Source organism: Panthera pardus, unplaced genomic scaffold, assembly GCF_024362965.1.
Source record: "Panthera pardus isolate Hobbes unplaced genomic scaffold, ASM2436296v1 HiC_scaffold_25, whole genome shotgun sequence".
In the NCBI taxonomy this organism is placed as follows: Eukaryota; Metazoa; Chordata; class Mammalia; order Carnivora; family Felidae; genus Panthera; species Panthera pardus.
In genome coordinates, this window is record NW_026526821.1 from 58804361 (window position 1) to 58830365 (window position 26005).

Here is a 26005-nt window from a genome sequence, read left to right on the forward strand (position 1 = left end):
TTGGGCAGTAAAGCATTAAAAAATCAAATTACTTACAAGGAGAAAAAAAAAATCAGATTGAACTCAGACTTCACCCAACAGCGTCTAACATTAGAAGAGAATGGAGAAACACTTAGAAGATATTTAAGGAAAGTGCAAACCAAGAAGTTTATATCATCCAAGCTGTTCGACAATTATAACGCCTATTGCAAATCATTTAAATATGCAGGAACTCAGAAAGTATTGTTTCCACGAACCTTTCTTGAGGAAACAACCAGAAAATGAACTTCGTCCAACTGAGACTCAACTGTGGAGACTTTAGCCAAGAGTGTGACTGTAAGCCTTGATTATATTTAGGTTTGGATCTAAAAGTAAACGTGAAGTGGGGATTGGAGTAACAAAATAGAATGTAAGTGTCTTATGCTCTGACAATGTAGAAATAATACAACTGGCAAATACTGGGATGGGAAAGGGTAAAGATGGCAGGAAGCTCAGTGATGGCCTTATCTATAGAATTAGGGACACAGGGGAAAGAATTTAAAGACTCAAATAGTAGACATACATTTTTAAGAGTTCAAAGTAAAAACTAATCAAGATAATATTATTGACTAAAGTAGGAAGCGGAGGAGAGGTAGGAGAAAGCAAAGAACACACATATGAATTTTATTTTTGCTTAAAATGATTTAAAAAGCAGATGACTGAGGATTTTGTATAATAATTATAAAGATAATTATTAAAATATTACAATTCCTCTTAAGTATCAGAAACCATTTCTCGTCTTTTCTCTTGAAACTTTTCTCCTCTCTTCCCTTTCCCTCCCTTCCTTTCTCTCTATTTTTCACTCTATGCCATCCACCCAAGAAAACAAAACAAAAAGACCCAATATTGAAAGATTTAAAACACTGTATTCAGAGGGGCGCCTGGGTGGCTTAGTTGTTTAAATGTCCAACTGCAGCTCAGGTCATGATCTCACAGTCTGTGGGTTTGAGCCTGTGTTGGGCTCTGTGCTGACAGCTCAGAGCCTGCTTCAGATTCTGTGTCTCCCTCTGTCTTTGCCCCTCCCCTGGTTGCTCTCTCTCTCTCAAAAATAAACATTAATTTTTTTTAAAAAAAACACTGTATTCAGAGAACAAAATACAGATCTTCCAACAACTATTGTTAAAATGTCTATACTACCCAAAGCGATCTACACATTTATTGCAATTCCTATTAAAGTACCAACAGCATTTATCACAGAACTGGAACAGACAATCCTAATATTCATATGGAACAATAAAAGACACTGAGTAGCCAAAGCAATCTTGAAAAAGCAAAGCAAAGATGGAGGTATCACAATTCCAGACTTCAAGTTATATTACAAAGCTGTAGTGATCAAAACAGTTCAGTACTGGCATAGTACATTTATACAGTACAGTGTATATACAGTACAGTATAAATGGACACATAGATCAATGGAACAGAATAGAAAACCCAGAAATGAACCCACAATTATATGGTTAATTAATCTTCGACAAAGCAGAAAAGAATATGCATTGGGAAAAAGAATGTCTCTTCAACAATGGTGTTGGGAAAACTAGACAGCTACATGGAGAAGAATGAAACTGGACCACTTTCTTATACCATACACAAAAATAAATTCAAAATGGATTAAAGACCTAAATGTGAGACCTGAAACCATAAAATTCCTAGAAAAGAATGCAGGTAGTAACTTCTTTGACCTCAGCTATAGCAACTTCTTTCTAGATATGTCTCCTGAGACAAGGGAAACGAAATAAAAAATAAACTACTGGGACTACCTCAAAATAAAAAACTTTGGCACAGTGAAGAAAACAATCAACAAAACTAAAAGGCAACCTCTGGAATGGGAGAAGATGTTTGCAAATTGTATATCTGATAAAAGGTTAGCATCCAAAATATATCAAGAACTGATAAAACTCATCACCCAAAGGAACAAATAATCCAATTAAAAAATGGGCAGAAGACATGAATAGGCATTTTTCCAAATGAGACATACAGATGGCCAAGAGACACATGAAAAGATGCTCAACATCACTCAGCAACAGGGAAATATAAATCGAAGCTCCAGTGAGATATTACCTCAAACCTTTCAGAATGACTAAAATCAACTACATAAGAAACAACAGGTGTTGGCCAGCATGTGCAGAAAGTAGAACTCTCTCGCACTGTTGGTAGGAAGGCAAACTGGTGTAGCCACTCTGGAAAACAGTATGAAGGTTCCTCAAAAGGTTAAAAATAGAACTATCCTATGATCCAGCAATTGCACTACTAGGTATTTACCCAAAGAATACAAAAATACTAATTCAAAGGCACACATGCACCCTGGTGTTTATAGCAGCATTATCTACAATGGACAACTTATGGAAACAGCCCAAGTGTCCATCAACTGATGAATGGATAAAGAAGATGTGGTATATATATATAATGGAACATTACTCAGCCATGAAAAAGAATGAAATCTTTCCATTTGCAACAATATGATGAAGCTAGAGAGTATAATGCTAAGCAAAATAAGCCACAGAAAGACAAATACCATATGATTTCACTAATATGTGGAATTTAAGAAACAAAACAAATGATCAAGTGGGGGTGGAGAGAGAGAGAGAGAGAGAGAGAGAGAGAGAGAGCGCCAAACCAAGAAACAGACTTTTAACCATAGAGAACAAAGAGATGGTTACCAGAGGGAGGGAAGGGGATGGGTTAAATAGGTAAATGGGAATAAAGAGTGCACTTGTGATGAGTGATGAATGGAAGTGTTGAATCACTATATTGTACACCTGAAACTAATATTACACTGTATGTCAACTAACTGTAATTTAAATAAAAACTATTAAAAATACAGATCTTCCTTGACTTACTACAGGGCTATGTCCCAATAAATCCATTATAAATTGAAAATAATGAAAGTTGAAAATTCATTGAAGGCACCTACCCTCCCAAACATCACAGCTTAGCCCAGCCTACCTTAAATGTGCTAAGAACACTTATGCCTCCTAGAGTTGGGAAAAATAACCTATTTTATAAGAAAGTGCTGAATAACTCATGTAATTTGTAGAATCCTATACTGAAAGTACATGGTCTTATGGGTGCAGAATGGTTGTAAGTGTGTTGTTTGTTGACCTCATGATCGTGATGTTGACCCAGATCTGGGGCTCAGTGCCCCTGCCCAGCATTGAGAGAGGATCGGACCACAAATCACTAGCTCAGACAAGATTCAAATTCAAAGTTTGAAGCATGGTTTCTACTGAATGTGTATAACTTTTGCAACATCTTAAAGCAAAAAAATCACTAAGTGTAAGCATTGTAAGTCAAAGACCATCTGTAATGTGACAGATCTAAGATCAAACTCATAAAAAAATATAAATGTGGGGGGCACCTGGGTGGCTCGGTCAGTTAAGTGTCCGACTTCGGCTCAGATCATGATCTTGTGGTTCATGGGTTCAAGCCCCGCATCAGGCTCTGTGCTGGCAGCTCAGAGCCTGGAACCTGCTTCAGATTCTGTGTCTTCCTCTCTCTCTGTCCCTCCCCCACTTATGCTCTGTCTCTCTCTCTCTCTCTCTCTCAATAAATGAATAAACATTAAAAAATTTTTAATATAAATGGGATTCACTCAACTATTAAAATAAATGATTTTCACATTATATCATAAAGCACAACCAAATGTTTTGCTGTTTAAAAGCAACATATCTCAGGCAGTTAATCAAAGGTTGGCAATGGAAATGATGGACAAGGGGTACCAGACAAGCACAACCCAAGGAAAATAAGTGTTGCCAGTTTACCTTCAAAGAAGAGGAAATTCAGGACAAAAACTATTAAATAAGACATAGAAGGCAATGCTATAATGCTAGAGAATACATTGTACAATGAAGACAGAATAGTTAATGAATATCTACGCATAAAATCACATGACAGCAATATTCACAAGGAAGAAATTAGAGAAGATATAAGGAGAAACAGAAACACGCTTAGAGGAAACTTTTCAGTTCTATTAATTCCTTTTAAGATTAATGTCAAATAACAAAAAGAAGTAAAACTTAAGAAAGTTGATCTGATTAATATATGTCAAAATCTATATACTGAAAATGGAGAATTTACGTTCTTTTCAAGGGGCAAGGAAACACACATGAAAACTGACTGCCTGATAGACCACAATGAACATCTCAACCAATCCCCAAAAGTAGAAATAGTACAGGCAAAATCCTCTGATCATAAAATGGCTAACCTAGACACTGATAACAGAATAGAGAAACAGAAAAAGATTCTTCCATCTGAAATTGTTAAAAAGATAAACAACTCTTTCCTAAATGTCTCTCAGGTCAAAAGAGACATGTATATCAGATTGTAGAGATTTTAGGAAATAACAATTGAAAACACTATATAACACAACCTGTGAGTCATAGCTGAAGCAGTGCATACCCTTAAAAATTTGTGTCAATAAAAACAGAAAGAATAAAATTATTTGAACATCTAATTCAATTTTTAAAACACTCACTGTTTTTAAACCCAGTCTTCAACCTTAATGTGTTGTTAAAGTAGACTTACAGATAATTAATGTATCATAAACTGTGTATTTAAACTGTGTAATTTGGTGAATTGTGACCTACATATCCACCTGTGAAATCATCACCACAATCAAGATAATGAACCTATTACCCCCAAATGTCTGATGTTCTTTTGTGATTCAATTTTTTGTTTCTCCTACAACAGCCCCAATCACTGATTTAATTTCGGTCAATATAGATTCACTTGCACATTCTAAAATTTTTTAAAAATAGAATTATAAAGTATTATGTAGCTCCTTTAACTCAGCATAATTATTTTTAGATTCACTGAAATATTTACATGTAAGGATATGATGTCTGGGATATGCCTCAAAATTACCTGGCAGTGGGTGGGGGCAGTGGGTAGAGGTGAAAATGAACTAAGACTGGCTATAAGTGGATAATTACTGAAGCTGAATCAGGGACACCAGAGAGTTTATTTTACTATTCTGGCTACTTACATAAATGTTTCAAATTTTCTGTAAGAAAACATTTTTAAAAATTACTTCTTCCGCTCCACCTTGCTATTCTTGTGCTATTTAATGTTACTGCATATTTTGAATCCTTGTCTATTATTGTCATTCAAAATAACTGTTCTTGAATCTACTTTTTGAGGTTTGAAAATCCAAACTTTATATCTGCAGGACTCCAGAACAGTGAGTGAGTTTTATTTAAAAACAAAACAAGGGGCGCCTGGGTGGCTCAGTCGGTTGAGCGTCTGACTTCGGCTCAGGTCACAATCTTGCTGTCCGTGAGTTCGAGCCCCGCGTCAGGCTCTGGGCTGATGGCCCAGAGCCTGGAGCCTGCTTCCGATTCTGTGTCTCCCTCTCTCTCTGCCCCTCCCCCGTTCATGCTCTGTCTCTCTCTGTCTCAAAAATAAATAAATGTTAAAAAAAAAAATTAAAAAAAAAAACAAAAAAACCAAAACAAAACAAATCTTCCACTTGATTTTTTTTTAAATGCCAGCTACTAGACATCATGAATACTCATGTCCAAGGGGAGGGAACATTTGAGCCCACTGGATGTTTCGTGTCTTGTAGACATAGCAGGTGAGATCAGCATCTGATGGCCAAGATTTCTCTGAGGAAAGATATATTTGCAGGTTTGAGGAATTTGCCAGCAAATACAGTGTTCTGGTTTCTCAGGAGGGAAAGCATGAGTGAAGATTGTGGGCCAGAGGTGATGTAATTAGTTATTATCAATCAAATCCAGGGATCTGAAAAATGTAAACAATGAAACATGATGTGCACTATTATTTTTTTCAATTAAAATATTATCTTTAGGGGTACCTCGGTGGCTCAGTCGGTTAAGCATCCAACTTAAGCTCAGGTCATGATCTCAGGGTTCACAGATTTGAGCCCTGAGTCAGGCTCTGTGCTGACAGCTCAGAGCCTGGAGCCTGCTTCAGATTCTGTGTCTCCCTCTCTCTCTGCCCCTCCCCCGCTTGTGCTCTGTTTCTCTCTCTCTCTCTCTCTTTCAAAAATAAACATTAAAAAATTTTTTTTAAATTATCTTTAAAAGTTAGTAAAATGAAAATGGCAAAAAGAAACAGACCAAAACAGTGCTCCAACTTTCTCTGGCATTAACGAGAATTTGCCTGTTAAGTAGAGCTGGCTAGTCTTCCTCTTTTTCTGAAAGGCTCTATGTCTGCTCCAGTTTCCTGTCTGAGAAAACCAAATACCACAATTTGCTTATGGCGTTTAATGTGTGTCAGACTCAGTTATCCCCAAGTGAGTTGCATTTGTGAAATTATTGGTGTGGTTGACTGTTAAACATTTGTAGCTCCCAAGGAGCCCTGCCTTCCAGTGTTGTTCACAGTGTCTCTGGGCTTGGCCATACGATGGCTTGGGGCAAATGGTTGTTAGCAAGAGGGCTGCAAGCAGAGGTTTGATCCTTGCTTGCACAGTGGGGCTTATCCTCTTGGTGTGCTCACTCTTGGAGCCAGCTGCCATGCTGTAACTCAGCTCGAGCTAGCCATGTGGAAAGACCATGTGGATTGAACAAGAGGGCCCAGTCTTCCAGATGATCCCATCACGGCACCAGACATGTGAGCAGAGAACCATCCTGGATGTCCCAGCCATCTGATGGTAGGCCCAGTCAACCCAATGAATCATGAGAAATAATAAAATGGTTATTTAAGCCAGTAACTCTGAGTGGTTTCTTACACAGTAGTAGACAACTGAGTCAGTATTTACACAATTGTGTGTGTTTCTGGAAAGTTGACGAAAATGTGCACACATGAGCCACAGGTTAAGAGAATTAGTCATGAAAACAAAACTCGTACCACTCCTAAGACAATTATTTGTTTTCAGCACACGGCAAAATGTAGAAAATCCCCCTCACGCATAACTTTCCTGGAACACACCTATTGTGTGCTAGCAGCTACCTAAGAGATCACATGCTCAGAGATGCCCAGAGCAGGTGATGCTGGAAAGGTCTCTGGATAATGGGCATTAACCCAGGTTAACACACTGACCACAGCTCCTGGGCATACTAAAACCTCACAGTGGAGTTGGTCTTATCCTGCTTAGCCCATTTCACAGAGCAGCTATGAGTTGCTCAGGGCAGTACCGCAGAGAAAAAAAACCAGGTCCAGATGAGCAAGCCCGTCGTGGCACTGGGATGTGCTGGCTTCCAGACACCAGGTTAGGGAATCGAGCCAATGACTGTTGGGGTGTTTCACATGAGTGGAGGCCAGAAACCCCTAATCTGTGGACCTGTGCCACTGCACTGGCAACAGCCACAGCATGGCCCCCATCATAGAAGGAAAAGCCAAAGAGAATGAAATCATTCCATGAGAGCCTTGCCCTCGCCTGCGTTGCTTTCATCTCCCATATATATTCCTTACAAAGTGAGTGAAATTGTTCTAGTTCACTGCAGTGGGTGAAAACAGACCCCACCCACCATTTCCTGGGTGTGGGTGCTGTGGGCAGATGCCAGGAGGAATTTGAAAGGAGTCATGCTATTTCAGGTATTATAATTTGCCATAATGCCAAAGCAGTAATACATCTGCCCGTGTGAAATTCCCACTCTTTAGACACCAAGCTTCAACCAGTGTTCACATTGTTCTAGCACACTCCTTTGTGAAGTCGCTCTGTGGCCTTCTCCCTTACAATTCCCATTTCAGCACTGGGACTTGTGCTCTGACCCCGGAGCAGCCTCCTGCCTTGCCCATCTACATTCAAATCTCCAAGTGCTTTTACCCAGTTGGCTAATGTGAGGGGTGGGCAGGACTGAGGTGGTATCATCACAGCTGCTGGCAAGTCTGAAGTCTGCCAAGAAGGTTCCAGATCAATTGGCACCGTCCCCAAGGGTGACTGGATCGTGAATCAAAAGAGAAAACCCAAGAAGTGTGGCTTAAGGGGTCAGGCCAGGCCAGCCCTGCCCTGACCAGTGCAAATCAGGAAAAAGAGGTCATTCAGCAAAGAAGGGAAGGCTATTTTGGGGAAATAAAAGGCAAAACGGATGTCAGTAGATGACAGGACAGACCTCCAGTAATAGGTGTATATATATATTTCATTTTGGAGAATTTTGCGGAGCTCGGAGGCAGAGCCCTATTTTTAGTGTCTATTGTGTGAGGCTTTGGCAGGGATGTGCATAGCTGCAGTTTTCTTCTGACAATGATTACATTTTAAATAGAGAAAGAAGGTAATGAGGGCAAAAATAATAACTATTTTCAGGCCTCAAAATTCAGGGTGTTTGAAACAGGGTTTTCTAAAATGCCAGCCTTGGGAGAAGAACCATTTTTCCTTCTTGCCTTTTATCCAAGGCCTCTTAATAGATGACGTGCAGGGGGAGGCAAAGCAGTGTTCTTGTCCCCCCTCTCCCCCACCATGTCCCGCTCAGGCCCAGTTGTCTGATTACCACTGTTTAACAAGGGAGGAGAGAAAGAGGAGGCAGGGATCCACCCACCATGGAGATTCCTCAACTTTGTGCCTCAGAGTGCCTGGGGGCTGCCAGAAGTGCAGATTCCTGGCCCTAGCTCCACTAGGGGATGATTCCACTGGTCTGGGAAAGGACTTGGAAACTGAATCTGCCCCCCACCCTGGCACACCCCTCCCAACTGGGTGTCTCCAGGGGACTGGGTGTGGATAGTCCTGGACCCCATTTTGAGAAAACTGCCCTTGCAGCCACTACCCTGTAAATGGTACTCGTGAGTTCACGAACTTGAAGGAGTCTGAGATGTTCAGAAGAAGGCACTGACCATAGAATTTGATGAGAATGAGAGATGGTGTGGTCAAGACCATTGTGATGTTGTGGTTTATAATAAGAAATATATATTTGGTCTTTGTCCCCATTTCTGAACCAAGCTCCTAAGATGCTTGAATTTTCCTAAGTGAAAAGAGCCATAAACATGTCTTTTGTTATATTAATGAGGTGACTTTGGAAGCACTTAAGGTTGGGGTCTGGTTGCCAGTGGAGACAAACCTGAGATCAGAGGGTTGGGCTTTCCAATCCCAACCCTAGACCACCAGGGAGGAAAGGGGCTGGAGACTGAGTTGAAACATCAACGGCCAATGATTTCATCAACCATGCCTGTGTGATGAGACCCCCATAAAAACCTAAAAGGACTAGCTGGGAGAGCTTCCAGATTAGTGAATTTGGAGACTCAGGGACAGTGGTGCACTCAGAGTGCACAGAAGCTCCATGCCTCTTCCCAAATATCTTGTCCTATGTATCTCTTCCACCTAGCTGTTCCTGAATTATGTCCTTTGTAATGAACTGGTAATCTAGTAAGTAAAATGTTTCTTTTGAGTTCTGTGAGTTGCTCTAGCAAATTAATTGAACCCAAGGAGGGAACCTTAGAACCTCCAATCTATAGCTAGACTGTCAGAAGTACAGGGGACATACCTGAAATGGGGTGGGGAGGCAGTCTTAAGGGACTGAGCTCTTAACCTGTGGGATCTGATGCTATCTCCAGGTGATGTCAAAATTGGGTTAAATTGTAAGACATCCAGCTGGTGTGAGAAAATTGCTTGATGTGGAGGACAGAACCCCACACAGTGGAATTGGATGCAGAGTTATAACCATGGGTTCCAGAGTCCAGCTGATCTGGTTAGAATCTGGATAGCAGAGGCCACTATTCAGAGCACCAGCTAGTCAAAACAGGCCTGAACTGAAACAGTATACTGAGTCACAGAAAAGAGGACTTCCCTTCTTTCTCCTTCAAACATGGGAACAGTCTTGGCTAAACAAAGATGCTGTTGGAGTGCCCTTTGAAGAAGAGAGGAGCCCAGGTAGGGGTTGGGAAAAGTCTCCACTGGATGGAGGAAGGCAATTGGTTTAGTACGGGTTGGTCAATCTCTTCCAGCTGCTGAGTGTGGGAGCTCACAAAAAAGAACTGCCTGCAATTCTTGATATCTTTGTGGGGTGACCACATTAGTGGGAGAAAGTCACGACTGTCGCACTCAGCATGAACCTGAATTAAAGGTTGATGGAAATGGCTTCCTAGTATTAAAATGCTATAAAGGAGCCTGGGTAGCTCAATCAGTGAAGCGTCCGGCTCTTGGTTTTGACTAAGTCATGATCTCATGGTTCATGGGTTTGAGCCCCACATGGGCTCCTTGCTGACAGTGTGGGGTGTGCTTTGGATTCTCTCTCCCTTTATTTGCCCCTCCCCTGGGCACACACACTCCCTGTCTCTCACTCTCTCAAAATAAATAAACTTAAAAAAAATAATATAATAAGATATCTCTGTTTACATCAAGGAAGGTCATGATTATTACAAAAAGAGCCCAATTCTCACCAAATAAAACAAAGGTGATCTCTGACCACTTTACAGGACTCTGGGTGACATTCCTTATTCTGATGTCAGCCTGATAGCACCAAGCTTGAGGTACCTAGTTCCTCATTTCTTTAGTAAAACAGAAGGATGCCCAGACCCCCTCCAGTTGTATTGAATCAGAATCTCTGGGGATGATGGGATCTAGACTCTGTATTGTTTTAAAAGCCTTGTAGCTGATTTTGATGCACAATCAGTATTGACAACCAGTCATGTCATTGTCAGGTGCCCTTATTCGTGTTCTCCACCCTAAGTAGGAGGATGGTATGCACTTAATCAGGGCTTTTTAGTGGCAAAAGAGAGAAAACCAATGTAAGTAGCTTATGCCAAAAGGAATGTCTAGTGGCTCCCATAATTGGAGTGTTTCAGTGGGTGGTGCTTGGCTAGATCCCAGGGTTCTAGAGGGGCCTTCCAGATTGTTTCCCTCCATCTTTCAGCTCTAATTTCTCCCTATTGTCTTCATCCTCAGACCAACTGTTTTAGGGAGAGGCAGGAATGACCCCTCAACATCACGTTACAGAGGATGATTCCAGAAACATAAAAAACACTAAAGAGGGCTCTCATTGGCACATGTGACCCATGCCTGTGTTACTGGAGAAGGAATGGGCTGATTGGCTAGAGTGGTCAGGTGTCAGATCTGAGTGGGTAACAGAGAGTCATTCACTCAAAGAAAAAGATCTGGAAAGGAAAAGAAGCAGAGACTAGGAACTGGTAGTATCTATCAGAGACCAGAAAGATCATGATAATGGCCATCTTTTTTCTGATCACTGTGTATGTGTATCAGGCACGTTGAGATAAGCACTTTACACACTCTATGCTTTAAAACGCTATCAAAAATCTCACAAGATGTATCCCTTGTCCTTTAAAAAAATTTAAATATTTATTTTTGAGGGAGTGTGATCAGGGGAGGGGCAGAGAGAGAGGGAGACACAGAATTCAAAGCAGGCTCCAGGCTCCAAGATGTCAGCACAGAGCCCAATGTGGGGCTCAAACTCAGGAACTGTGAGATCATGACCTGAGCCAAAGTCAGGCGCTTAACTGACTGAGCCACCCTTGTCATTTTCATTTTCTAGAGGAGAGGAGAAAGGCTTAGAGAGGTTATGTGCCTACACAGGCTTGCCAACTAGTTGTTGGCAGAGCTGGAAACTCAGCTCAGGACTGTCTGACGTCAGAATCAAGCAGTGACCAGAACGGTTCTCAGCCTCCAGGACCAGCATGAGCACATGGCTTCCCCTCTTCCCCTGGCTCATCCATGGGAACGTGGCTGATCCCTACCCCTTTCTTATTCTTTTGATTTAAATGATGCCCTCTCCCTCATTTTGAAGCATCCAGAGGAGTAATTATTGTTCTGCTGACAGCTTCTAGCGGTTCCTGAATTTGATGAACCACCGCACTGAAGAGTGCTCTCTCTCTCTAGTAGGTCCTGGTGGTTAGCCAGCTGTGGGCCCAGCACTGGATCTGTTCACAAACCTGAAGGTAGCAGAGGGCTGCAGGCACTACCATGTCTACTCACAGACAAAATATCTCTGAAAAAATTGTTATAGGAGGCTTAAAAATTCTCTTTTCATTACAAACCCTATTTTACAGAAAAGGAAAGAGAATCAGTAGACCCAGTGAGAAATTCAAGGGGGCTACCAAGTTTAGAGAGAGTCCCTCTCTGTCCCAATTCCTGATTTCCCCCTCTGGCACCCCTGCCAACCCTGGCATCCTTCTCTCCCCAACCCCCAATTCTTCCTTCATTCCCTGTGCAGCAGCTCTATTATTTCTAAAGTACATTATATACTTTTATGATTTGGTCTTCCTGCTGTGACATCAAGACTGAACTTTAATAGGGGTGTAAACACCACTTTAAAATTCTTTTGCAGGCTTTCACTTTTTATATTCTACTGGGTGCTTGTGTCTCCATGAATAAACAAATCATGCACCAACATGTAGGGTGAGAAAATGCATTTCCTTTGTTGTTACAGCAGTTCTTGCCAGAGGCACTGTGACTTGTAACACAGATATATTTCTACCTTCCTTCCCTCTCTGACACCAACAAGAAAACAAGAGCCTAATCCCAGCCATTCCTTTCTCCACAAGGATGCAGGATAGTAATGTCACCCATGCTGAAGCCTACCCATAATCTATCTGTGACTGACACTCTGGTCCATAAACCCCAAATCAAGTAACTGGGTTCTCCTCTGCGCTATCCATCAACAGTATCAGACAGGGAGAAGCAATGTGCCTGAAGTGTTTATATGGGCAAGTTGTTGTTGAACGTGGAAGAAGAGGGTTGTACAACATGGAGCTGGCATGCAACAGAGGCAACATTGCATCTAATCAATCCATCAGTTTTATAACTGGGATGTTATTTAGTGTTAATATAATATGTAGTTACCTAAAGAATGGACTAGTTTGAAAGCCTTTATCCATGGTATTTTTTTTTCCATAAAAGCTAGCCTGAATTCTGATCTCGTTTTGGCTGATCTGCATTGTGGCTCAACCCATCTGTGGTTAGGAAGCAGTACTGGTGCCCCAAACTGCACACTGGAGAGTCCCAGCCTCCAGAGAGACTGGGATGTCCAGTGGGTCCAGTGGATAGTTGGAAATCTCGTGTCCAGAGCTCATCTGCATTTGAGAATGGAGATTCTGACTGTACTTCAAGCTGGAAGAGGGAAGAAACGTTCTCAAGTAGAGGTTGTAGGGAAAGAAGATGAGAGATTTTGTATGGAGTTTGGTGAGGGTAGTGTCATTTTCAGACCAGGCAGAAGAAGAACAAAAAACGGTAAAAAAAAAAAAAAAAAAAAAAGAGGATCTAAATGAGGTGCCCTGGGGGAACAAAGGAGAGCAGAGTTGCAAGGAGTGGTCAGTCAAGTGCTGCTGAGGATTTGATTATAGTAAAAGCCCTGGAAAGAAGCCTGCATCCAAGAGTTCGGAGCTGGCTGTGATTTTGTTGAGGGTGTGTTACAGGGGGTGTGGTGTGGTCTGAGGTCAAAACCCAGACTGCAGCGGTTGGAGATGAGGAGAGAACAAGTGCAGAAAACTTACAGGAAACATGTAGTGAAGAGAAGAGGGACAGTCAGTAGTCCATTGGAAAGGCAAAATTGACAGGTGATTGTGACTGGATGGGAGTGCCTGGACTATGTGTACAGAAGAGACAACGTAGCAGGGAGTGGGAAAGTCTAGAGGTACAAGAAGAGGCTGACCACTGAGGGCACAGGGCATGTGTGAGATGTAGTGTGTACACGTGTATATTGGTGTGTGTGTGTGTGTGTGTGTGTGTGTAAAGTTTAAACATGGACAAAAGTGAAGGAAGCTGAATGAGAATAAAGCGATGAAGCCTGTGCAGTGCTGGCAGCATCTACCTTCCTCCCAGACTCTAGTTCCTGTGGGTGTGTTTGCATCTCTCCAGCTGCTTGGGTAAGCCCCGCCAAGGCCAAGCCTGCCAGTGCCCTGCATGAAAATGCAGCATCACGATGACAATAATGTCCCCTGATGCTCCCAGAGCCTCCTATCCTCAGGTCCTCCTGGCATAAGGGCAGAAGGGGAGAGAATGGCCCTCTCTCCAAATCCATACCTCACTTTATTGCTGGCTTGGACCCCTTTGAAAACAATTTTTTTAAGTTTATTTATTTATTTTGAGAGAGAGCAAATGAGCATGAGTGAGGGAGGGCAGAGAGAGAGGGAGAGAGAGAATCCCAAGCAGGCTCTGAGCTGTAAGCACAGAGCCCAACGTGGGGCTCAATCTCATGAACTGTGAGATCATGACCCGAACTGAGATCAAGAGTGGGATGGTTAACTGACTGAACCACCCAGGTGCCCCAGAAAACAATTCTGATATTCACTGTGAACAATGCTAATAGAAATCCACATGCATTTCTTCCTCCTGACAGCAGGAGCCCATCTGCCACACCAAATCCCTCCTCGAGAAATTGTAGTCTTCAGAGATGTCTGTTGCTGGCCTCTGAGCCTACCTTTCATCTGCTCACCAGGCTTTACTGTTTCTGTTCTTCATGTGAAGGCTTAAATTCTTAGGCCAAAGTCCTAAGGCGGAGTTTAAGCTCAAGGCTTTTGGGCTCCCTCTCCCTGTAGCAGGGACTGTGAAAGTGAAACCCCCTTCCACCCCAATGCCTGCCTGGGAACGGAAACTCCTGCCAAAACTCAGGAAACTCCTGTGTGTCACACAGACACACAGGGGTTCCCACTCTCACAAATGCATACGAGACAGCTACACATTTTCCCTGGTTTTATAGTAAGGGCTGCTATCTTCTGTGAGAGAGGGGTGTGTTAAGGGTTGGAGCAGTAGTTGGGAGGAAGGGGAAAGCAAGACAATTAAAGATGGTGTGGGAAGTAAGGTAATGAGAACCTGCTAAGGGAGCTACAAATGAGAGGTTAAGGGATTAGGGTCCTTGGGACACAGAAGAGTAGGTTTTGCTTGATTCCACCCTGCAGGAGAGGCCAGCCATGCAGACCATCAGGGCTGGGCTGGGGCCAAATGGGAAAGCTTGCTAATGAGTGGGATGTGGGGATGAACAGAGCCTGAGGATGCATGCAAAAAAAAACCCATACAGCAAAGGATCAAAGGCAAGGCAAAAGAAAAAAGAGAGAGAGAGAGAAAATCTGTGTTCTTATTCAAGAGTGAGGGACAGCCAAGACTGAGGTGAGAAACCAAGTGGACATTAGGATGAAGTGGTGGATATGAAGTAATGTCTGGCAAGGAAAGTAGGATAAAGAATTGTAAAGTGGACTTCAAATTCTCAGAGCTTCTTCTCCTAATATAATCATGTTAATAGTTAGGAGGGCTAAAGGTAGTAAGGTAGACAGGTTCAGTGGGACTTGGAGGAAGAAGGCCAAGAGGTTGTGGTTACAGAAGAAATGCCAGAAGACGGGTAGCTCCTGGTGAACAAAGCTCCAGGGTATGACCATACTACGGGAGCTGAAGTCGGGGGAGTGAATTTTGGAGTCAAGATCTCAAGGCATTATCAGCCTCGGAGTTGGAGGGACCATGGGTGTGGACACTAATTATATAAAGAGGAAGACTTGGAACCAAGGATAAAAACCTTAAGGAACATGATGTAGTGTCATAGAGATGGTTAGGTGATGGGAATGAAACTGGAAAGGGACTGGATTCCAGAATGGGGCTGGTTTGAAGAAGAGATAGTTGAAGAAAAGAGAGTAGAGGAGAGATTGCCTGAATGGGGTTTCAAGGTACCTGTCCATTGTGGCCTCGTTTTTATCTTTTATCATTGCCCACCTAATCACCTTTAAGGGTATTCTTTGGGGTATGTGCGTGTGTGTGTGTGTGCGTGTGTGTGTGTGTGTGTGTGTGCACGTGTGAATTTGAATTACTGTATGGCATCACTTGCTTTCAGCCTAAGGAACTTCTTTAGTATTTCTTGTAGCATAGATTTGCTAGAAATGAATTTTCGGTTTTTATCTGGGAAAATGTCTTAATTTGCCTTCATTTTTGAAAAATAGTTTTGCTGGTTATAAGACTCCTGGTCAATGCTTTTCTTTTTCTTTTTGTATACTACCATCCTGACCTCAGTGGTTTCTGATAAGAAGTCAGATGTTAAGCTTACTGAAGATCCCTTGTACGTGATGAATCATTTTCCTCTTGCTGCCTTGAATACTTTTTATCTTTGGTTTTCAATATTTTGACTATCATGTGTCTGGGTGTGAATTTCTGCTTATTCTACTTACAGTTTGTTGAGATTTGTGCATGTATACATTAGTGGTCTTAATCAAATTTGACATGTTTTTAGTAGCTGTTGTTCACAGTTAATAATCTCTGTTAGTCTGTTCCGTATTTGTTGATTCTTTCTTCTTTCATCTCAAAATACTATTGAGCCTCCCCACCACTGAATTTTTCATTTCCATTATTGTACTTCTCAACTCCAGAATTTCCATAAAAAATAATTTCCATCTCTTTATGATAATCTCTTTTTGGTGAGACATTGTTGTCAAATTCTCCTTTAATATGTTAGACATGATTTACTTTCTTTCTTAGAAACAATATTTATAATATTTTTCTTAGAAACATATTTATAATAGCTCATTTAAAATCTTTGTCTAGTAAGTTCAAATCTGGGTCCTCTCAGTTTTATTGACTTGTAACTTTTTACAAGCCTCATAATTTTTTGTTGAAAACTTGGTATTTCAGATAATGTATTGTAGTGACTCTGGATACCAACTCCCTGTCACCTCTCCCTCCCTGGAGCTGAAGTTGTCATTGTTTGCTTGGTCATTTTTTCATTTGTTTAGGCACTTGGCTGAATTAACTTTGTGACATCTATTTTCTATACACTAGGAAGCCTCTAGTGTCCCTGCTCTAACTTTTTGCCTTGCTTTTATCTCTTTAGCTTACCTGTCTAGGGGTTGCTCTGGGTCATCACAAAACATTTTATTGGTCAAAGACTGTGCTTAAGTTCTCTTTTATCTATTTTTTAATTCTTTACTATGTGTGTAGCATGGAGAATGCTATCACAGTTCAAGGAGTTTGTGGGTTTGCCCCTTATTCAGCCAAAAAGTAGCAGCTTGGATGGTCCCTTCCAAATCACAGCTGAGAGGGCCGACAGTCTTCTAGACTGCCAGAGGTATGTGTGATTTTATTTTATCTGACTTTCTAAACATTGCCCCTGGATCACAGAAGTTTGCTGTCCAGTCAATGTTTAGTCAGAGGCTGTGATCAAGCTTCTTGTGATGCTTGCACACTGGTTGGTTTATTGGCCACAGCTACCAGGAATAGAGCTGTTCCAACATGGGACTGGAGGAGATGAGAAATGAGAATGGTTTGTCCTACTCCCTGCCCGGGTAAGACTTAGCCCCAGACTGGAGATCTGGGGAGAGAAGACGCCTCCATCTCCTTGGTTGTGATGGTCTGGGTAGAGCATCTAAGAGGTAACTGGAGAGAGGTTGGGGGAGGAGCAGGTAATGGTTCAAGTGCCATAGACTCTTACTTATTCTTGGGATTTAGTAGATTTTTTGAATGAATGTTTTTTTTTTTTCATTTTCTGTATGTCCTTTTGACAGTTTTCAGAGACTTTTAGGTAGCTGCTAAGGTTGTTTTAAAAGATTCTCCAGTTAGGGGCGCATGGGTGGCTCAGTTAGTTAAGCATCCATCTTCAGCTCAGGTCATGATCTCACAGTTGGTAAGTTTGAGCCCCGCATGGGGCTCTGTGCTGACAGCTAGGAGCCTAGAGCCTGCTTCACATTCAGTGTGTGTGTCCCTCTCTCTGCCCCTTCCCTGCTTGCGCTCTGTCTTTCTCCCTCTCAAAAACAAATAAGCATTGAAAAACATTTCTTTAAGTCTCTAGTTAAATGATGGCCTTGTTGGGAAGAGGGCTCAATGAGCTCCTCATTCTGCCATTTTGCAAGTTCCCAGCTCATGCCTTTTGTATTATTTTCTTATTCAGACAATTTTCTCCCAGTTGGAACACAACCCTGTTCCCATGTAAAGGGCCCTCCTTAGGGTCAGGGCTGGGATAAATCAAATAACTCCTCTACAAGGGCCATATTGTCACATTCTGGAGCTGACACATTTACTGTCCTGTCTCCTTATATTTGCTTTGCTAATGAGACAAAAGAAAGGTCTGTGTGGCTCAGATTTTAGAGACAGATTTCTTATTTGCTTTTAAGTTCTCATAATAGTGAAGTGGTTAAGAGTAACTATTCAAGCCAGCTTGACAGGGTCCAATCCCTGGCTCTCCCATAGGCTCTCCGGGCCTTCATGTCCTTGCAATAAACATGTGAGGAGGGCAGAGCTAGATCCGAATTCATGTCTCTTTAATTCGAAGCCTCCCGTGTTCAAACACCTCCCCTGAAGGAGGCTATTTCACAACTTTTCTCTACAGTTTCCTTTAATGGCTACAGTTCTCTCTTTCTAAGAACCTGGGGGTAATTGTTGGTCAAAGAAAACAAATGAAGTGGGTTTTTTTTTAATCAGAAACTATGCTTTTTCCTATGTTTATGCTTTAAATATGCTTCCTAACAGCATTTTTCATGATGTAAGGCTTTTAAAAAATCAATGGGACTCGAAGTAGAGTAGTTTTACAAGATTTCCTGCCTTCAGTCCTAAGCAGTTGGATATCTGTAAAGGATCAAGTTCTGCTGAAGATCTCCCCTCCCTAACTTAAAATAATGAGCATAGGGTAAAAATGAAAGGGATGGCTGGTTGATTTTAGTAGGCATGCATAAGCAAAAAGAGATGCTAATGCAAAGCTAAGACTTAAAACAAAATGCTTGCCAGGTTAGGAAACTGGCTTTTGACAAGACTAAAAGTCTAACAAGGAGAATTCTCATGGGCTGAGACTGCTAACACCCTTTAGCCCTTGGGTATCCAGCTCTGCTCCTCTAAGCAGAGTTGCTTCCACAGTGGACTCTCTCATGGTAGTGCCTATCAGGCAGCATTCACACTTCCCGCACCACTAACGCACCCTACCCCTTTCCTCAGCAAGTGCTCTTACCTAGTGCTTCCTTAATTACAGAACAGAGACTAAAGGAGCTGGTAATTCATAACTTCATTGCTGACTTACATTTTAGTGAGATAAGGGGAAAAAATAACATAGCTAGAGGAAGGAAAGGTATTTATAGAACTGCATAGTGATTCAGAGATATTAATAACACCTGGGACTCACCAAGGGCTGTTGCCTCAAAATGCTTTCATAAACAAAACAACTCAGGCTTGCCATGTGCATGGAAAGAGATAGAACAGAGTTAGTTGCCAACCCCCAATTTACAGAATCTAATTGGGTTGGCTCACACAGAGCATGTCTCCATGCCAGACACAGTGCTGAGCTCTGAACATTTGATTACTGTACATCCCTCACAAAGGTGAGTGGTTTTTGTCCTCTTCATATAGATAAGGAAATAAGGGGATGGATGTGAAGACGTTTGGCTAAGGTCAATCAGTTTGTACATGGAAAATCTGATTGCAACCCAGGCCTACCAGATCTATAGCCTACCTGGTACACTTGGCCATCCAGTCTCCAAAAGACTGAAGCACTAGCACAGTACATACTAGGCACAATAACAGGGGTTTCCACGGCCTGAACTGATATGTTCCAATATAAGGTGAAATGTAGTAAAGAGATTTAAAAATAGAGGTAGAAATCAGGGATCTTGTAAGGATTCTGACACTTGCAGCTTGAGTGACCTTCATTGGGTAAATACATATGCAGCTTATTAGTGTGTATGCTCCCATCTGTAAAATGGGGACTAGTGGAGGCTTCTGGTTCAAGCCATGATGCAATTTTGGGTATCAGACTTATTTTCTTACCATAAGCCCTATGAAATCTGGGGAAAAAAATGAAACAACTGCTTTCAGCCATTGGACAACAAATAGTGCAGAGCTGTAGCCCTTGAGAGAAAAAGAACATGTAACTTCACATTTATGCTAGCCTTCTGCCTGAGAACACTTTGTAAATCATGGCACGGAAGTGGAACTGAAATAGAGAGTAGTGTTCTCATTGGATAGAGGAAGAAGATAAGAGTTCGGTGTTGATGAGGCAGATGGAATTTGAGAGATAGGATACCATGAAGAGGAAGCTATGCAGAAAAAAAAAATTCCAGAAATCTGAATGATAGACCTCTTGAGTGCATGGACAAATGCTACCTATACACAGACCAGACTCCATAAGGTCTGGCAGAGAACAACTACTGGGGGTTGGGAACTTAGTGGAGATTTCAGAGATGGCACAGTGCTGGTAAATGCTGGAACTCCAACTTGCCAGAGGGGAGAAACTGCACTGAGTATCCTATGCATTCAGTTAAGATCCCAGAGAAGGCATGCCCTAAATTAAGAGCTACTCATTCTTATCCTACCAACTCTTAGTTTGTCATACCAAAGTCTAAAACTGAGCCATGCTGTTAGTAAATTAACTGCCTGACAAAAAAACAAACAAACAAAAAAACCCGCAACACACTTTAAAGAAAGAAAATATAATTTGGGCTCTCAGTAATATTGTATACATTTAATGTACAGTATGCAATCAAAAATCACTAGACAAATAAATAATAAATATGTCCTAATACTAGGAGAATAATATTCAATAGAAGCAAACATAGAGATGACACAGATAATGGGATTAGCAGACAAGAAATTTAACTGTTAAATATTTGTTCAAAGATTTATAAGGAAAATGTAGATATAATAAGCAAACAGATGGGGCTTCCAACAAAGAAATGACATACATTTCCAACATACATAACTGTAAACAGAGAAGGAGAGGCAGGAGATATTAGAGTCCCCAAAATGGAAAACACAAAATCAGAAAACTTTCCAAATCTGATGAAATATATCATTTTATATATATGTATATATATATACATGAAATATATCAACCCAACAGGTTCAAATTCAACAAGCTCAACAAATCGTGAGTATTATAAATAAATAGAAGACTACATCATGGTGTAAGTTATTAAAACTTCTGAACACCAATGATAGAAAATTTTAAAACCAAGCAGATAAAAAAGACACACTGACACAGAACAATAACTACAAATATAATGGCATCTTTAAAATGCTGAAGAAAAATTGCCAACCTAGAATTCTATTTCTAGTAAATATAGCCTAAAAACAGTAAAACTGTTACATTTTCAAACTAAACAGAGACTGAAAGAATTCATTAACACAGTGCACCACCAGAAATGTTAAAGGAAGTTCATCTGATTAAAGGTAAATGAAAGCAGATGAGAATCCAAAATCTACACAAAATAATGAAAAGAAATGATAAACATAATTTTTTGTTTCTTAATTTCTTTGAAGAAAATGACTTTTGAAAACAAAAATATTAAGAATACATTATGGGGCATATAACATATTTAAAATTAAAATGTAGGGGTGCCTGGGTGCTCAGTGGGTTAAGTGTCTGACTTTGGCTCAGGTCATGATCTCACAGCTTATGAGTTTGAGCCCCATGTCAGGCTCTGTGCTGATAGCTCAGAGCCTGAACAGCCTGCCTTAGATTCTGTGTCCTCCTCTCTCTCTGCCCCTCCTCTGATTGAATGCGCGCGCTCTCTTTCTCTCAAAGAAATAAACATTAAATTTTTTAAAATTAAATTAAATTAAATTAAAATCTAGTAAAAATAGCACAAGGGTGGAACATAAATAAGGGAATATTACTGTAGGATTTTTATATATTACGAGAAGTCATATAATATTAACAAGATAGACTATGATGAATGAAGAACGCGTATTTTAATCACTAGAGTAACCACTACAAAACCCAAAGTCAATAGAGGAGATATATTAGTATACTAAAAATTGTTCAATTAATTAAAAAGAAGAGAATAAAGAACAAATGACCAGGGAACAGATAGGACAAATAGAAACCAAAAGCAAAGTTGGTTAAGCATTTCAGTTAATACATAGAGCCTGTCAGACTAGCTTAAAATACAGAATTCAACTATACAGTATTTATAAGATACACGCTTTTAAAATAAAGACACAGAGGGGCACTTGGGTGGCTCAGTCAGTTAACCATCTGACTTCAGCTCAGGTCATGATCTCACAGCCTGTGAGTTCGAGCCCCATATCGGGACTCTGTGCTGACAGCTCAGAGCCTGAAGCCTGCTTGGGAGTCTGTGTCTCCCTCTCTCTCTCTCTGCCCCTCCCTCGCTTTCTCTCTGTCTCTCTCTCTCCCTCTCTCTCTCTCTCTCTCTCTCAAAAAATAAACATTAAAAAATTTTAAAAAAGACATAGAGAAGTTACAAGAAAGGGAAAGATATGCAAACACTAACTATAAGAAAGCTTGAGTAGCTGTGTTAATGAGTCAAGATAGGTTTCAAGGGATATGACCACAGAGAATAAGGGACATTTCATAATGATAAAAGGTAAATTTATCAAGAAGATATAATAACTCATGTGCTTTTACTAAAAGAGCTTCAAAATATGTTCAGAGACCACACCAGTGAGAGTGGCTAAAATGAACAAATCAGGAAACTACAGATGCTGGTGAGGATGTGGAGAAGTGGGAAACCTCTTGCACTATTGGTGGAAATGCAAACTGGTGCAGCCGCTCTGGAAGACAGTGTAGAGGTTCCTCAAAAAATTAAAAATAGAGCTACCCTATGATCCAGCAACAGCACTAGTAGGAATTTACCCAAGGGATACAGGAGTGCTGATGCATAGGGGCATGTATACCCCAATGTTTAAAGCAACGTTTCAACAATAGGCAAATTATGGAAAGAGCTTAAATGCCCATCAACTGATGAATGGATAAAGAAGATGTGGTTTATATATTCAATGGAATACTACTTGGCAATGAGAAAGAATGAAATCGTGCCATTTGCAGCAACATGGATGGAACTGGAAGGTATTATACTGAGTGAAATAAGTCAGTCAGAGGACAGATATCATATGTTTTCACTCATGTGGATCTTGAGAAACTGAACAGAAGACCATGGAGGAAGGGAAGGGGAAAAAATAGTTACAAACAGATAGGAAGGGAGGCAAACCACAAGGGACTCTTAAATACAGAGAACAAACCAAGGGTGGATGCGGGGGGGGGGGGGGGGGTGGACGAGAGGGAAAATTGGTGATGGGCATTGAGGAGGGCACTTGTTGGGATGAGCACTGGGTGTCGTATGTAAGCCAATTTGACAATAAATTATATTGATAAAAAACATATGTATGTTCAAAGAAAAAGTGACAGAACTAAAGACAGAAATAGACAAATCCACAATTATAGTTAGATATGTTAATACTCCTCTGAGTAATTAAAAGAAAAAGTGGACACAAAGATATCTGCCAACTTAATTGGCATTTACAGAATAATAACGATCCACTTAATTGGCGTCTGTAGAACACAGTATCCAACACCAAACGCACTCATTTCAGGCACAAATGGAACATTTACCAAGGTAGATAATAAAGTATTGAAATCATAAAGAGCATCATCTTTGACCACAATGGAATTAAATTAGAAATCAATAATAATAAATACTTAGAAATCTCTAAATATTTAGAAATCAGCTATACATTTCTAAGTATGCTATGAGTCAGAGAAGAAATCACAGAAAAAAATGAGAAATATTTTTAAGTGAATGACAAGAAACACTACATATTAAAATTTGTTGAATGCAACCAAAGGAGTGGTTAGAGGGAAATATATAGCTTTAAGTGATTATATAAGAAAACAAGATTTAAAACTAATGATGTAAGATACTACCCTAAGGAGTTAAGAGGGGAAAAAACAAACTGACAGAGACAAAGTAGAAAGAAAAAGATAAGAAAGATAGAGGAAAATAATGAAAGAGAAAACAAACAATAGAGGAAATCAATGAAACCAAACATTTTTTTAAAAAATATTGATAAAATTGATAACTCTACTACCATACTAATAGAGAGGGAGAAATTGCAAATCTCAGAAATATAAGTGAAACTGTCACTACAAACATTACAGATAGTAAAAACATTCTAATATAGGAATATCATGAAAATTTTATACCAATAAATTCAACAGCTTATATAAAATTAATAAATTCCTTGAAAGATATATTAAACTGAACGAAGAAGAAATAGAAAAATCTAAATTTTCCCTTATTTGCTAAAAAAATTAAACTTATAACTAAAAACTTTCCTTCAAAGAACACTGGTAAACTATATGAAACATCTGAGGATACAATAATACCATTCTTACACAAATTTTTTATTCCATAAAATAAAGGAGTAAACACTTCCTAGCTCAAATTATGTAGATACTAAAGCCTGACAAATATGCTACATAAAAGGAAATTCCCAGAGAATGTTATTTGTACACATAGAAACAAAAATCCCTAAGAAAATATGAGCAAATAGAATTCAGCAATACACAAAATGATAATACATCATGACCAAGTGGGTTTTATCTGAGAAATTCAAGGTTAATTTGAATGTACTTCAACACATTAACACATTAACAGAAAAACAAACTCACTGAATAAATGCAGAAAAAGCACTTGACAATATTCAACATCCATTAATGATAAAAAAAAAAAAAAAAAAGAAAACTTTGAGCAAATAGGAATAGAAGCAATTAGGAATAGAAGGGAACTTCTTAGCCTGATAAAAAGCATCTGTGGGAAACCTCTGGTTAACATCATACTTAATGGTGAAAGATTAAACACTTTCTCTAAAACCGGGAACAAGAAAAAATATGTGCTCTCCCTGTTTCTATTCAAACTTGCATTGGAAAGGATCTTTTAGCTAACAGAATGAAGCAAACAAACAAAAAAAGACAAAAATGGAAAGAGAAGAACTTAAGTTTGAACCGTCTTTATTTTGTGGATAGCATGATTATGTACATGGAAAATACAAAGAAATATTCAGAAAAGCTATCAGAATAAGTGTTTTTAGTGAGATCACAGGATAAACAGTCAATATATAAAAAACTATATTTATTTTTATGTACTAACAAACAATTGGAAAATGAAATTTAAATAAATTCATTTAACAATAGCATAAGAAATAAAAGTGCTTCAACATAAATTGAACAAAATATGCACAAGACCTCTACAATGAAATCTTCAAACATTACTGAGACAAATTAAAGTGGACCTAAATAGTGGGGTAAAATAACATGCTCATGGATAGGAAGACTCAAAAATATTGAGATGTCAATTCTTCCTAATCCAGCAAGCTTTTGAGGTGGGGGGATGTAGAAACTGATAAACTAATTCTATAATTTATACGGAAATAAGAAGGGCCTAAAATAGTCAAAGCAATTTTTAGAAAGAACAAGATGCATGATGTGCATTACCTGATTTCAGTACATACTGTAAAGCTATAGAATCATAACGGTATGATATTTACATACAAATTGGCAAACATGTGAATGAGACAGAATATAATCCAGATATTGACAGACACATATTTAGTTAACTGATTTGTAACAAAAGAACTAAAGCAACTCAATGAGTAAAGGAATTTTTTTTAATTAATGGTGCTAAAATTGAATATTCACACAGAAAAAAATAACCTTCATTCCTACCCCTATCGTATGCAAAAATCAATTCAAAATGGACTGCAGATCTAAAACTTCCAGAATAAAACATGGAAGAGCATCATCATGACCATGGGAGTAGACAAAAATATTTTTAAATTGAATTTCATCAAAATCAAAAACTTCTCCAAAAGTACCATAGATTAGAGAAAATATTCCCAATACTTATATCTGACAAAAGTGCTGTGTATATATTATATATACATATTAAAATTTTCTTATGACTCAGCATTTTTTTAAAAATGAACTCAGTTAAAAAAAAACAAGCAAAAGACTGAATACTTTACGAAGAAAGATATACAAATGGTCAACAAGCACATGAAAAACTGTTCAACATCATAAGTAATCACAGAAATGCAAATTAAACCATAGTGAGATACCACTACTACTCACTACAATGACTATAATGTTAAAAGTCTGACAATAATAAATATTTAGAGAGAATATAGTGAAAATATGGAGCAAATATGGTAGAATGTGGAGCAACCGGAACTTTCATTCGTAACTGGTAGAAGTGTAAAATAATAAAGCCCCTTTGGAAAATTCTTTGGCAGTTTCTTATAAAAATTAAACATGTGTTTCTCTTATAACCCAGCATATTTCATTCCTAGGTATTATGTCAAGAGAAATAAAAAACATAGGTCCACAAAAAATACCTGCACAGAATGTTCATAATAGTTTTATTCATTATAGTCAAAAACTAGAAACAATTGAGATAT

The 26005-nt window shown here is 39.6% G+C and overlaps 1 long non-coding RNA gene across 2 annotated transcripts in view; it reads right to left on the bottom strand.

Annotated features, from left to right (window-relative positions):
- Positions 1-26005, bottom strand: part of LOC109268910 (uncharacterized) — a 166072-nt gene that overhangs the window by 72559 nt on the left and 67508 nt on the right. The window lies entirely within an intron of this gene.